We start from the raw sequence: 13,098 nt of genomic DNA, 5'->3' as shown, positions 1-13,098 counted from the left end.
GAATTTTTTCTATTTTCGGGTGATTTCGTTGAAAGCGAATTTTTTATGTTCTAGGGTGATTTCGTTGGAAGCGAATTTTTTGTGCTCTGGGGTGATTTGGTTAGAAGGGAATTTTTTGTCTTCTGTGGTTATTTCGATGGAAGCCAATTTTTATGTTCTAGGGTGATTTCTTTGGAAGCGATTTTTTTGTGTTCTCAGGTCATTTCATTGCTACATTGTTTTATGTCCTCTCGAGTCATTTCGTTGGAAGTGAATTTTTGTGCTCTCGGGTGATTTCATTGGAAGCGATATTTTGGTGTTCTCGGGTGATTTCGTTGAAAGGGAATTTTTGTGTTCTTGGGTGATTTCGTTGGAAGCGAATTTCTTGTGCTCTGGGATGATATCTTTGGAAGCGAATATTTGTGTTCTCAGGAGTTTTCGTTGGAAAAGAATTTTTTGTCTTCTGGGGTAATATCGTTGGAAGAGAATTTTTTGTGTTCCCCGGTCTTTTCGATGGAAGCAAATTTTGAAATAGTGTGTCATTTCGTTGGAAGCATGTTTTCTGTGCTCTGGAGTCATTTCGTTGGTAGCGAATTTTTTGTACTCTGTGGTGATTTCGTTGGGAGTAAATTTTTTGTGGTCTCGGGTGATTTCGTTGAAAGGGAATTTTTGTGTTCTGGGGTCATTTCTTTGGAAGCCTGTTTTTTGTGCTCTGGAGTCAGTTTGTTAGAAGCGAATTTTTTGTGTTCTGGGGTGATTTCATTGGAAGCGAATTTTTTGTGTTCTGTGGAAATTTTGTTGGAAGCGAATTTTTTGTGTTCTCCGGTTTTTTCGATGGAAGCAAATTTTTGAAGTAGGGGGTCATTTTGTTGGAAGCGTGTTTTCTGTGCTCTGGAGTCACTTGGTTGGAAGAGAATTTTTGGTGCTCTGGCGTGATTTCGTTGGAAGCGAATTTTTTGTGTTCTCGGGTGATTTCATTTAAAGGGAATTTTTTGTGTTCTAGGGTGATTTCGTTGGAAGCGCATTTTTTGTTTTCTGGGGTAATTACTTTGGAAGCGAATTTTTTGTGTTCTCGGGTGATTTCATTGAAAGGAAATTTTTAGTGTTCTGGCATCATTTCATTGGAAGCATGTTTTCTGTGCTCTGGAATCATTTCGTTGGAAGCTAATTTTTTGTGCTCTTGGGTGATTTCATTGGAAGCAATTTTTTTGGGTTCTAGGGTGATTTCGTTGAAAGGGAATTTTTTGTGTTCTGGTGTCATTTCTTAGGAAGGAATTTTTTTGTGCTCTGGGGTGATTGCGTTGGAAGCGTGTTTTCTGTGCTCTGGAGTCATTTCGTTGGAACGAATTTTTTGTGATCTAGGGTGATTTCGTTTAAAGGGAGTTTTTCTGTTCTAGGGTGATTTCGTTGGAAGCGAATTTATTGTGTTCTGGGGTGATTTCTATGGAAGCAAATTTTTTCTGTTCTGTGGTAATTTCGTTGGACGTGAATTTTTTGTGTTCTCGGGTGATTTCGTTGAACGGGAATTTTTTTGTGCTCTGGGATGATTTCTTTCTAAGCAAATATTTGTGTTCTCAGGAGATTTCTTTGGAAGCGAATATTTTGTCTTCTGGGGTAATATCGTTGGAAGAGAATTTTTTGTTTTCTCCGGTTTTTTCGATTGAAGCAAATTTTCGAAGTATGGTATCATTTCGTTGGAAGTGTGTTTTCTGTGCTCTGGAGTCATTTCGTTGGAAGCGAATTTTTTGTGATCTAGGGTGATTTCGTTTAAAGAGAGTTTTTCTGTTCTAGGGTGATTTCGTTGGAAGCGAATTTTTTGTGCTCTGGGGTGATTTGATTGGAAGCTAATATTTGTGTTCTCAGGATATTTCGTTGCAAGCGAATTTTTTGTGCTCTGGGGTGATTTCGTTGGAAGCGAATTTTTTCTATTTTCGGGTGATTTCGTTGAAAGCGAATTTTTTATGTTCTAGGGTGATTTCGTTGGAAGCGAATTTTTTGCGCTCTGGGGTGATTTGGTTAGAAGGGAATTTTTTGTCTTCTGTGGTTATTTCGATGGAAGCCAATTTTTATGTTCTAGGGTGATTTCTTTGGAAGCGATTTTTTTGTGTTCTCAGGTCATTTCATTGCTACATTGTTTTATGTCCTCTCGAGTCATTTCGTTGGAAGCGAATTTTTGTGCTCTCGGTGATTTCATTGGAAGCGATATTTTGGTGTTCTCGGGTGATTTCGTTGAAAGGGAATTTTTGTGTTCTTGGGTGATTTCGTTGGAAGCGAATTTCTTGTGCTCTGGGATGATATCTTTGGAAGCGAATATTTGTGTTCTCAGGAGTTTTCGTTGGAAAAGAATTTTTTGTCTTCTGGGGTAATATCGTTGGAAGAGAATTTTTTGTGTTCCCCGGTCTTTTCGATGGAAGCAAATTTTGAAATAGTGTGTCATTTCGTTGGAAGCATGTTTTCTGTGCTCTGGAGTCATTTCATTGGTAGCGAATTTTTTGTACTCTGTGGTGATTTCGTTGGGAGTAAATTTTTTGTGGTCTCGGGTGATTTCGTTGAAAGGGAATTTTTGTGTTCTGGGGTCATTTCTTTGGAAGCCTGTTTTTTGTGCTCTGGAGTCATTTCGTTAGAAGCGAATTTTTTGTGTTCTGGGGTGATTTCATTGGAAGCGAATTTTTTGTGTTCTGTGGAAATTTTGTTGGAAGCGAATTTTTTGTGTTCTCCGGTTTTTTCAATGGAAGCAAATTTTTGAAGTAGGGGGTCATTTTGTTGGAAGCGTGTTTTCTGTGCTCTGGAGTCACTTGGTTGGAAGAGAATTTTTGGTGCTCTGGCGTGATTTCGTTGGAAGCGAATTTTTTGTGTTCTCGGGTGATTTCATTTAAAGGGAATTTTTTGTGTTGTAGGGTGATTTCGTTGGAAGCACATTTTTTGTTTTCTGGGGTAATTACTTTGGAAGCGAGTTTTTTGTGTTCTCGGGTGATTTCATTGAAAGGAAATTTTTAGTGTTCTGGCATCATTTCATTGGAAGCATGTTTTCTGTGCTCTGGAATCATTTCGTTGGAAGCTAATTTTTTGTGCTCTTGGGTGATTTCATTGGAAGCAATTTTTTTTGGGTTCTAGGGTGATTTCGTTGAAAGGGAATTTTTTGTGTTCTGGTGTCATTTCGTAGGAAGGAATTTTTTTGTGCTCTGGGGTGATTGCGTTGGAAGCGTGTTTTCTGTGCTCTGGAATCATTTCGTTGGAAGCGAATTTTTTGTGTTCTGCAGTGATTTTGATGGAAGGAAATTTTTTCCGTCCTGGGGTAATTTTGTGGGAAGCGAATATTTTTGTTCTCAGGTGATTTAGTGGAAGGGAATTTTTTGTGCTCTGGGGTGATTTCGTCGGAAGCAAATTTTTTCTATTCTGGGGTAATTTTGTTGGACGTGAATTTTTTTGTTCTCAGGTGATTTCATTGAAAGTGAATTTTTTGTGTTCTCTGGTCATTTCATTGCTACATTGTTTTCTGTGCTCTGGAGTCATTTCGTTGGAAGCGAATTTTTTGTGTTCTCGGGTGATTTCTTTGGCCGGGAATTTTTAGTGTTCTGGGGTCATTTAGTTGGAAGCGTGTTTTCTGTGTTCTGGAGTCATTTCGATGGAAGCGAATTTTTGTGCTCTGGGGTGATTTCGTTGGAAGCAAATTTTTTGTGTTCTGGGTGATTTCGTTGGAAGCGAATTTTTTGTGTTCTGGGGTAATTTCGTTGGAAGCGAATTTTTTGTGTTCTCGGGTATTTTCGATGGAAGCAAATTTTTTGTGTTCTGGGGTGATTTCGTTGGAAGCCTGTTTTCTGTGCTCTGGAGTCATTTGGTTGGAAGCGACTTTTTTGGGTTCTGGGGTGAATTGGTTGGAAGCTAATTTTTTGTGTTCTCGGGTGATTTCATTGGTCGCGAATTTTTAGTGCTCTGGGGTCATTTCGTTGGAAGCGTGTTTTCTGTGCGATGGAGTCATTTTGTTGGAAGCCAATTTTTTGTACTCTGTGGTGATTTCGTTGGAAGTGAATTTTTTGTGTTCTCGGGTGATTTCGTTGAAAGGGAATTTTTGTGTTCTGGGGTCATTTCTTTGGAAGCCTGTTTTCTGTGCTCTGGAGTCATTTCGTTAGAAGCGAATTTTTTGTGTTCTGGGGTGATTTCGTTGGAAGCGAATTTTTTGTGTTCTGTGGAAATTTTGTTTGAAGCGAGTTTTTTGTGTTCTCCGGTTTTTTCGATGGAAGCAAATTTTTGAAGTAGGGGGTCATTTTGTTGGAAGCGTGTTTTCTGTGCTCTGGAGTCACTTGGTTGGAAGAGAATTTTTGGTGCTCTGGCGTGATTTCGTTGGAAGCGAATTTTTTGTGTTCTCGGGTGATTTCATTTAAAGGGAATTTTTTGTGTTCTAGGGTGATTTCGTTGGAAGCGCATTTTTTGTTTTCTGGGGTAATTACTTTGGAAGCGAATTTTTTGTGTTCTCGGGTGATTTCATTGAAAGGAAATTTTTAGTGTTCTGGCATCATTTCATTGGAAGCATGTTTTCTGTGCTCTGGAATCATTTCGTTGGAAGCTAATTTTTTGTGCTTTTGGGTGATTTCATTGGAAGCAATTTTTTTTGGGTTCTAGGGTGATTTCGTTGAAAGGGAATTTTTTGTGTTCTGGTGTCATTTCGTAGGAAGGAATTTTTTTGTGCTCTGGGGTGATTGCGTTGGAAGCATGTTTTCTGTGCTCTGGAGTCATTTCGTTGGAACGAATTTTTTGTGATCTAGGGTGATTTCGTTTAAAGGGAGTTTTTCTGTTCTAGGGTGATTTCATTGGAAGCGAATTTATTGTGTTCTGGGGTGATTTCGATGGAAGCAAATTTTTTCTGTTCTGTGGTAATTTCGTTGGACGTGAATTTTTTGTGTTCTCGGGTGATTTCGTTGGACGTGAATTTTTTTGTTCTCAGGTGATTTCATTGAAAGTGAATTTTTTGTGTTCTCTGGTCATTTCATTGCTACATTGTTTTCTGTGCTCTGGAGTCATTTCGTTGGAAGCGAATTTTTTGTGTTCTCGGGTGATTTCTTTGGCCGGGAATTTTTAGTGTTCTGTGGTCATTTAGTTGGAAGCGTGTTTTCTGTGTTCTGGAGTCATTTCGATGGAAGCGAATTTTTGTGCTCTGGGGTGATTTCGTTGGAAGCAAATTTTTTGTGTTCTGGGTGATTTCGTTGGAAGCGAATTTTTTGTGTTCTGGGGTAATTTCGTTGGAAGCGAATTTTTTGTGTTCTCGGGTATTTTCGATGGAAGCAAATTTTTTGTGTTCTGGGGTGATTTCGTTGGAAGCCTGTTTTCTGTGCTCTGGAGTCATTTGGTTGGAAGCGAATTTTTTGGGTTCTGGGGTGAATTGGTTGGAAGCTAATTTTTTGTGTTCTCGGGTGATTTCGTTGGTCGCGAATTTTTAGTGCTCTGAGGTCATTTCGTTGGAAGCGTGTTTTCTGTGCGATGGAGTCATTTTGTTGGAAGCCAATTTTTTGTACTCTGTGGTGATTTCGTTGGAAGTGAATTTTTTGTGTTCTCGGGTGATTTCGTTGAAAGGGAATTTTTGTGTTCTGGGGTCATTCCTTTGGAAGCCTGTTTTCTGTGCTCTGGAATCATTTCGTTGGAAGCGAATTTTTTGTGTTCTCGGGTGATTTCATTTAAAGGGAATTTTTTGTGTTCTAGGGTGATTTCGTTGGAAGCGCATTTTTTGTTTTCTGGGGTAATTACTTTGGAAGTGAATTTTTTGTGTTCTCGGGTGATTTCATTGAAAGGAAATTTTTAGTGTTCTGGCATCATTTCATTGGAAGCATGTTTTCTGTGCTCTGGAATCATTTCGTTGGAAGCTAATTTTTTGTGCTCTTGGGTGATTTCATTGGAAGCAATTTTTTTGGGTTCTAGGGTGATTTCGTTGAGAGGGAATTTTTTGTGTTCTGGTGTCATTTCGTAGGAAGGAATTTTTTTGTGCTCTGGGGTGATTGCGTTGGAAGCGTGTTTTCTGTGCTCTGGAATCATTTCGTTGGAAGCGAATTTTTTGTGTTCTGCAGTGATTTCGATGGAAGGAAATTTTTTAAGTAGAGGGTCATTTCGTTGGAATCATGTTTTATGTGCTCTGGATTCATTTCCTTGGAAGGGAATTTTTTGTGCTCTGGGGTGATTTCATTTTAAGCTAATTTTTTTGTGTTCTAGCGTGATTTCGTTGGAAGCGAATTTTTTTTGTGTTCTGGGGTTATTTCGATGGAAGCAAATATTTTCTGTTCTGTGGTAATTTCATTGGACGTGAATTTTTTGTGTTCTCGGGTGATTTTGTTGTAAGCGAATTTTTTGTGTTCTCGGGTGATTTCATTTAAAGGCAATTTTTTGTGTTCTAGGGTGATTTCGTTGGAAGCGCATTTTTTGTTTTCTGGGGTAATTACGTTGGAAGCGAATTTTTTTTGTTCTCGGGTGATTTCATTGAAAGGAAATTTTTAGTGTTCTCGCATCATTTCATTGGAAGCGTGTTTTCTATGCTCTGGATTCATTTCGTTGGAAACTAATTTTTTGTGCTCTTGGGTGATTTCGTTGGAAGCAAATTTTTTGGGTTCTTGGGTGATTTCGTTGAAAGGGAATTATTTGTGTTCTGGGGTCATTTCGTTGGAAGCCTGTTTTCTGTGCTCTGGAGTCATTTCGTTGGAAGGGAATTTTTTGTGCTCTGGGGTAATTGTGTTGGAAGCGAATATTTTGTGTTCTCGGGTGATTTCATTGAAAGGGAATTTTTTGTGTTCTACGGTGATTTCGTTGGAAGTGAATTTTCTGTGTTCTGGGGTGATTTCAATGGAAGTGAATTTTTTGTGTTCTCTGGTTTTTTCAATCGAAGCAAATTTTTGAAGTAGGGGGTCATTTCATTGGAATCGTGTTTTCTGTGCTCTGGAGTCATTTCGTTGAAAGGGAATTTTTTGTACTCTGGGGTGATTTCGTTGGAAGCGAATTTTTTTGTTCTCGGGTGATTTCGTTCAACCGGAAGTTTTTGTGTTCACGGTTGATTTCGTTGGAAGCGAATTTTTTTGTTCTGGGGTAATTACGTTGGAAGCGAATTTTTTGTATTCTCGGGTGATTTCTTTGGCCGCAAATTTTTAGTGTTCTGGGGTCATTTAGTTGGAAGCATGTTTTCTGTGCTCTGGAGTCATTTCGATGGAAGCGAATTTTTTGTGCTCTGGGGTGATTTCGTTGGAAGCAAATTTTTTGTGTTCTGGGTGATTTCGTTGGAAGCGAATTTTTTGTGTTCTGGGGTAATTTCGTTGGAAGCGTGTTTTCTGTGCTCTGGAGTCATTTCGTTAGAAGCGAATTTTTTGTGCTCTGGGGTAATTGTGTTGGAAGCGAATATTTTTTGTTCTCGGGTGATTTCGATGGAAGCAAATTTTTGAACTATGGTATCATTTCGTTCGAAGCCTGTTTTCTGTGCTGTGGAGTCATTTCGTTGGAACGAATTTTTTGTGATCTAGGGTGATTTCGTTTAAAGGGAGTTTTTCTGTTCTAGGGTGATTTCGTTGGAAGCGAATTTATTGTGTTCTGGGGTGATTTCGATGGAAGCAAATTTTTTCTGTTCTGTGGTAATTTCGTTGGACGTGAATTTTTTGTGTTCTCGGGTGATTTCGTTGAACGGGAATTTTTTTGTGCTCTGGGATGATTTCTTTCGAAGCGAATATTTGTGTTCTCAGGAGATTTCTTTGGAAGCGAATATTTTGTCTTCTGGGGTAATATCGTTGGAAGAGAATTTTTTGTTTTCTCCGGTTTTTTCGATTGAAGCAAATTTTCGAAGTATGGTATCATTTCGTTGGAAGCGTGTTTTCTGTGCTCTGGAGTCATTTCGTTGGAAACGAATTTTTTGTGTTCTGGGGTGATTTCGTTGGAAGCGAATTTTTTGTGCTCTGGGGTGATTTGATTGGAAGCTAATATTTGTGTTCTCAGGATATTTCGTTGCAAGCGAATTTTTTGTGCTCTGGGGTGATTTCGTTGGAAGCGAATTTTTTCTATTCTCGGGTGATTTCATTGAAAGCGAATTTTTTATGTTCTAGGGTGATTTCGTTGGAAGCGAATTTTTTGCGCTCTGGGGTGATTTGGTTAGAAGGGAATTTTTTGTCTTCTGTGGTTATTTCGATGGAAGCCAATTTTTATGTTCTAGGGTGATTTCTTTGGAAGCGAATTTTTTGTGTTCTCAGGTCATTTCATTGCTACATTGTTTTATGTCCTCTCGAGTCATTTCGTTGGAAGCAAATTTTTTTGTGCTCTCGGGTGATTTCATTGGAAGCGATATTTTGGTGTTCTCGGGTGATTTCGTTGAAAGGGAATTTTTGTGTTCTTGGGTGATTTTGTTGGAAGCAAATTTTTTGTGCTCTTGGATGATATCTTTGGAAGCGAATATTTGTGTTCTCAGGAGTTTTCGTTGGAAAAGAATTTTTTGTCTTCTGGGGTAATATCGTTGGAAGAGAATTTTTTGTGTTCTCCGGTCTTTTCGATGGAAGCAAATTTTGAAATAGTATGTCATTTCGTTGGAAGCATGTTGTCTGTGCTCTGGAGTCATTTCATTGGTAGCGAATTTTTTGTACTCTGTGGTGATTTCGTTGGAAGTGAATTTTTTGTGTTCTCGGGTGATTTCGTTGAAAGGGAATTTTTGTGTTCTGGGGTCATTTCTTTGAAAGCCTGTTTTCTGTGCTCTGGAGTCATTTCGTTAGAAGCGAATTTTTTGTGTTCTGGGGTGATTTCGTTGGAAGCGAATTTTTTGTGTTCTGTGGAAATTTTGTTGGAAGTGAATTTTTTGTGTTCTCCGGTTTTTTCGATGCAAGCAAATTTTTGAAGTAGGGGGTCATTTTGTTGGAAGCGTGTTTTCTTTGCTCTGGAGTCACTTGGTTGGAAGAGAATTTTTGGTGCTCTGGCGTGATTTCGTTGGAAGCGAATTTTTTGTGTTCTCGGGTGATTTCATTTAAAGGGAATTTTTTGTGTTCTAGGGTGATTTCGTTGGAAGCGCATTTTTTGTTTTCTGGGGTAATTACTTTGGAAGCGAATTTTTTGTGTTCTCGGGTGATTTCATTGAAAGGAAATTTTTAGTGTTCTGGCATCATTTCATTGGAAGCATGTTTTCTGTGCTCTGGAATCATTTCGTTGGAAGCTAATTTTTTGTGCTCTTGGGTGATTTCATTGGAAGCAATTTTTTTTGGGTTCTAGGGTGATTTCGTTGAAAGGGAATTTTTTGTGTTCTGGTGTCATTTCTTAGGAAGGAATTTTTTTGTGCTCTGGGGTGATTGCGTTGGAAGCGTGTTTTCTGTGCTCTGGAGTCATTTCGTTGGAACGAATTTTTTGTGATCTAGGGTGATTTCGTTTAAAGGGAGTTTTTCTGTTCTAGGGTGATTTCGTTGGAAGCGAATTTATTGTGTTCTGGGGTGATTTCTATGGAAGCAAATTTTTTCTGTTCTGTGGTAATTTCGTTGGACGTGAATTTTTTGTGTTCTCGGGTGATTTCGTTGAACGGGAATTTTTTTGTGCTCTGGGATGATTTCTTTCTAAGCAAATATTTGTGTTCTCAGGAGATTTCTTTGGAAGCGAATATTTTGTCTTCTGGGGTAATATCGTTGGAAGAGAATTTTTTGTTTTCTCCGGTTTTTTCGATTGAAGCAAATTTTCGAAGTATGGTATCATTTCGTTGGAAGTGTGTTTTCTGTGCTCTGGAGTCATTTCGTTGGAAGCGAATTTTTTGTGATCTAGGGTGATTTCGTTTAAAGAGAGTTTTTCTGTTCTAGGGTGATTTCGTTGGAAGCGAATTTTTTGTGCTCTGGGGTGATTTGATTGGAAGCTAATATTTGTGTTCTCAGGATATTTCGTTGCAAGCGAATTTTTTGTGCTCTGGGGTGATTTCGTTGGAAGCGAATTTTTTCTATTTTCGGGTGATTTCGTTGAAAGCGAATTTTTTATGTTCTAGGGTGATTTCGTTGGAAGCGAATTTTTTGCGCTCTGGGGTGATTTGGTTAGAAGGGAATTTTTTGTCTTCTGTGGTTATTTCGATGGAAGCCAATTTTTATGTTCTAGGGTGATTTCTTTGGAAGCGATTTTTTTGTGTTCTCAGGTCATTTCATTGCTACATTGTTTTATGTCCTCTCGAGTCATTTCGTTGGAAGCGAATTTTTGTGCTCTCGGTGATTTCATTGGAAGCGATATTTTGGTGTTCTCGGGTGATTTCGTTGAAAGGGAATTTTTGTGTTCTTGGGTGATTTCGTTGGAAGCGAATTTCTTGTGCTCTGGGATGATATCTTTGGAAGCGAATATTTGTGTTCTCAGGAGTTTTCGTTGGAAAAGAATTTTTTGTCTTCTGGGGTAATATCGTTGGAAGAGAATTTTTTGTGTTCCCCGGTCTTTTCGATGGAAGCAAATTTTGAAATAGTGTGTCATTTCGTTGGAAGCATGTTTTCTGTGCTCTGGAGTCATTTCATTGGTAGCGAATTTTTTGTACTCTGTGGTGATTTCGTTGGGAGTAAATTTTTTGTGGTCTCGGGTGATTTCGTTGAAAGGGAATTTTTGTGTTCTGGGGTCATTTCTTTGGAAGCCTGTTTTTTGTGCTCTGGAGTCATTTCGTTAGAAGCGAATTTTTTGTGTTCTGGGGTGATTTCATTGGAAGCGAATTTTTTGTGTTCTGTGGAAATTTTGTTGGAAGCGAATTTTTTGTGTTCTCCGGTTTTTTCAATGGAAGCAAATTTTTGAAGTAGGGGGTCATTTTGTTGGAAGCGTGTTTTCTGTGCTCTGGAGTCACTTGGTTGGAAGAGAATTTTTGGTGCTCTGGCGTGATTTCGTTGGAAGCGAATTTTTTGTGTTCTCGGGTGATTTCATTTAAAGGGAATTTTTTGTGTTGTAGGGTGATTTCGTTGGAAGCACATTTTTTGTTTTCTGGGGTAATTACTTTGGAAGCGAGTTTTTTGTGTTCTCGGGTGATTTCATTGAAAGGAAATTTTTAGTGTTCTGGCATCATTTCATTGGAAGCATGTTTTCTGTGCTCTGGAATCATTTCGTTGGAAGCTAATTTTTTGTGCTCTTGGGTGATTTCATTGGAAGCAATTTTTTTTGGGTTCTAGGGTGATTTCGTTGAAAGGGAATTTTTTGTGTTCTGGTGTCATTTCGTAGGAAGGAATTTTTTTGTGCTCTGGGGTGATTGCGTTGGAAGCGTGTTTTCTGTGCTCTGGAATCATTTCGTTGGAAGCGAATTTTTTGTGTTCTGCAGTGATTTTGATGGAAGGAAATTTTTTCCGTCCTGGGGTAATTTTGTGGGAAGCGAATATTTTTGTTCTCAGGTGATTTAGTGGAAGGGAATTTTTTGTGCTCTGGGGTGATTTCGTCGGAAGCAAATTTTTTCTATTCTGGGGTAATTTCGTTGGACGTGAATTTTTTTGTTCTCAGGTGATTTCATTGAAAGTGAATTTTTTGTGTTCTCTGGTCATTTCATTGCTACATTGTTTTCTGTGCTCTGGAGTCATTTCGTTGGAAGCGAATTTTTTGTGTTCTCGGGTGATTTCTTTGGCCGGGAATTTTTAGTGTTCTGGGGTCATTTAGTTGGAAGCGTGTTTTCTGTGTTCTGGAGTCATTTCGATGGAAGCGAATTTTTGTGCTCTGGGGTGATTTCGTTGGAAGCAAATTTTTTGTGTTCTGGGTGATTTCGTTGGAAGCGAATTTTTTGTGTTCTGGGGTAATTTCGTTGGAAGCGAATTTTTTGTGTTCTCGGGTATTTTCGATGGAAGCAAATTTTTTGTGTTCTGGGGTGATTTCGTTGGAAGCCTGTTTTCTGTGCTCTGGAGTCATTTGGTTGGAAGCGACTTTTTTGGGTTCTGGGGTGAATTGGTTGGAAGCTAATTTTTTGTGTTCTCGGGTGATTTCATTGGTCGCGAATTTTTAGTGCTCTGGGGTCATTTCGTTGGAAGCGTGTTTTCTGTGCGATGGAGTCATTTTGTTGGAAGCCAATTTTTTGTACTCTGTGGTGATTTCGTTGGAAGTGAATTTTTTGTGTTCTCGGGTGATTTCGTTGAAAGGGAATTTTTGTGTTCTGGGGTCATTTCTTTGGAAGCCTGTTTTCTGTGCTCTGGAGTCATTTCGTTAGAAGCGAATTTTTTGTGTTCTGGGGTGATTTCGTTGGAAGCGAATTTTTTGTGTTCTGTGGAAATTTTGTTTGAAGCGAGTTTTTTGTGTTCTCCGGTTTTTTCGATGGAAGCAAATTTTTGAAGTAGGGGGTCATTTTGTTGGAAGCGTGTTTTCTGTGCTCTGGAGTCACTTGGTTGGAAGAGAATTTTTGGTGCTCTGGCGTGATTTCGTTGGAAGCGAATTTTTTGTGTTCTCGGGTGATTTCATTTAAAGGGAATTTTTTGTGTTCTAGGGTGATTTCGTTGGAAGCGCATTTTTTGTTTTCTGGGGTAATTACTTTGGAAGCGAATTTTTTGTGTTCTCGGGTGATTTCATTGAAAGGAAATTTTTAGTGTTCTGGCATCATTTCATTGGAAGCATGTTTTCTGTGCTCTGGAATCATTTCGTTGGAAGCTAATTTTTTGTGCTCTTGGGTGATTTCATTGGAAGCAATTTTTTTTGGGTTCTAGGGTGATTTCGTTGAAAGGGAATTTTTTGTGTTCTGGTGTCATTTCGTAGGAAGGAATTTTTTTGTGCTCTGGGGTGATTGCGTTGGAAGCATGTTTTCTGTGCTCTGGAGTCATTTCGTTGGAACGAATTTTTTGTGATCTAGGGTGATTTCGTTTAAAGGGAGTTTTTCTGTTCTAGGGTGATTTCATTGGAAGCGAATTTATTGTGTTCTGGGGTGATTTCGATGGAAGCAAATTTTTTCTGTTCTGTGGTAATTTCGTTGGACGTGAATTTTTTGTGTTCTCGGGTGATTTCGTTGGACGTGAATTTTTTTGTTCTCAGGTGATTTCATTGAAAGTGAATTTTTTGTGTTCTCTGGTCATTTCATTGCTACATTGTTTTCTGTGCTCTGGAGTCATTTCGTTGGAAGCGAATTTTTTGTGTTCTCGGGTGATTTCTTTGGCCGGGAATTTTTAGTGTTCTGGGGTCATTTAGTTGGAAGCGTGTTTTCTGTGTTCTGGAGTCATT

This window comes from Meriones unguiculatus, chromosome 5 (genome assembly GCF_030254825.1).
Source record: "Meriones unguiculatus strain TT.TT164.6M chromosome 5, Bangor_MerUng_6.1, whole genome shotgun sequence".
In the NCBI taxonomy this organism is placed as follows: domain Eukaryota; kingdom Metazoa; phylum Chordata; class Mammalia; order Rodentia; family Muridae; genus Meriones; species Meriones unguiculatus.
The sequence above is the reverse complement of the archived record's forward strand: the minus strand, read 5'-3'. Positions refer to the sequence as shown.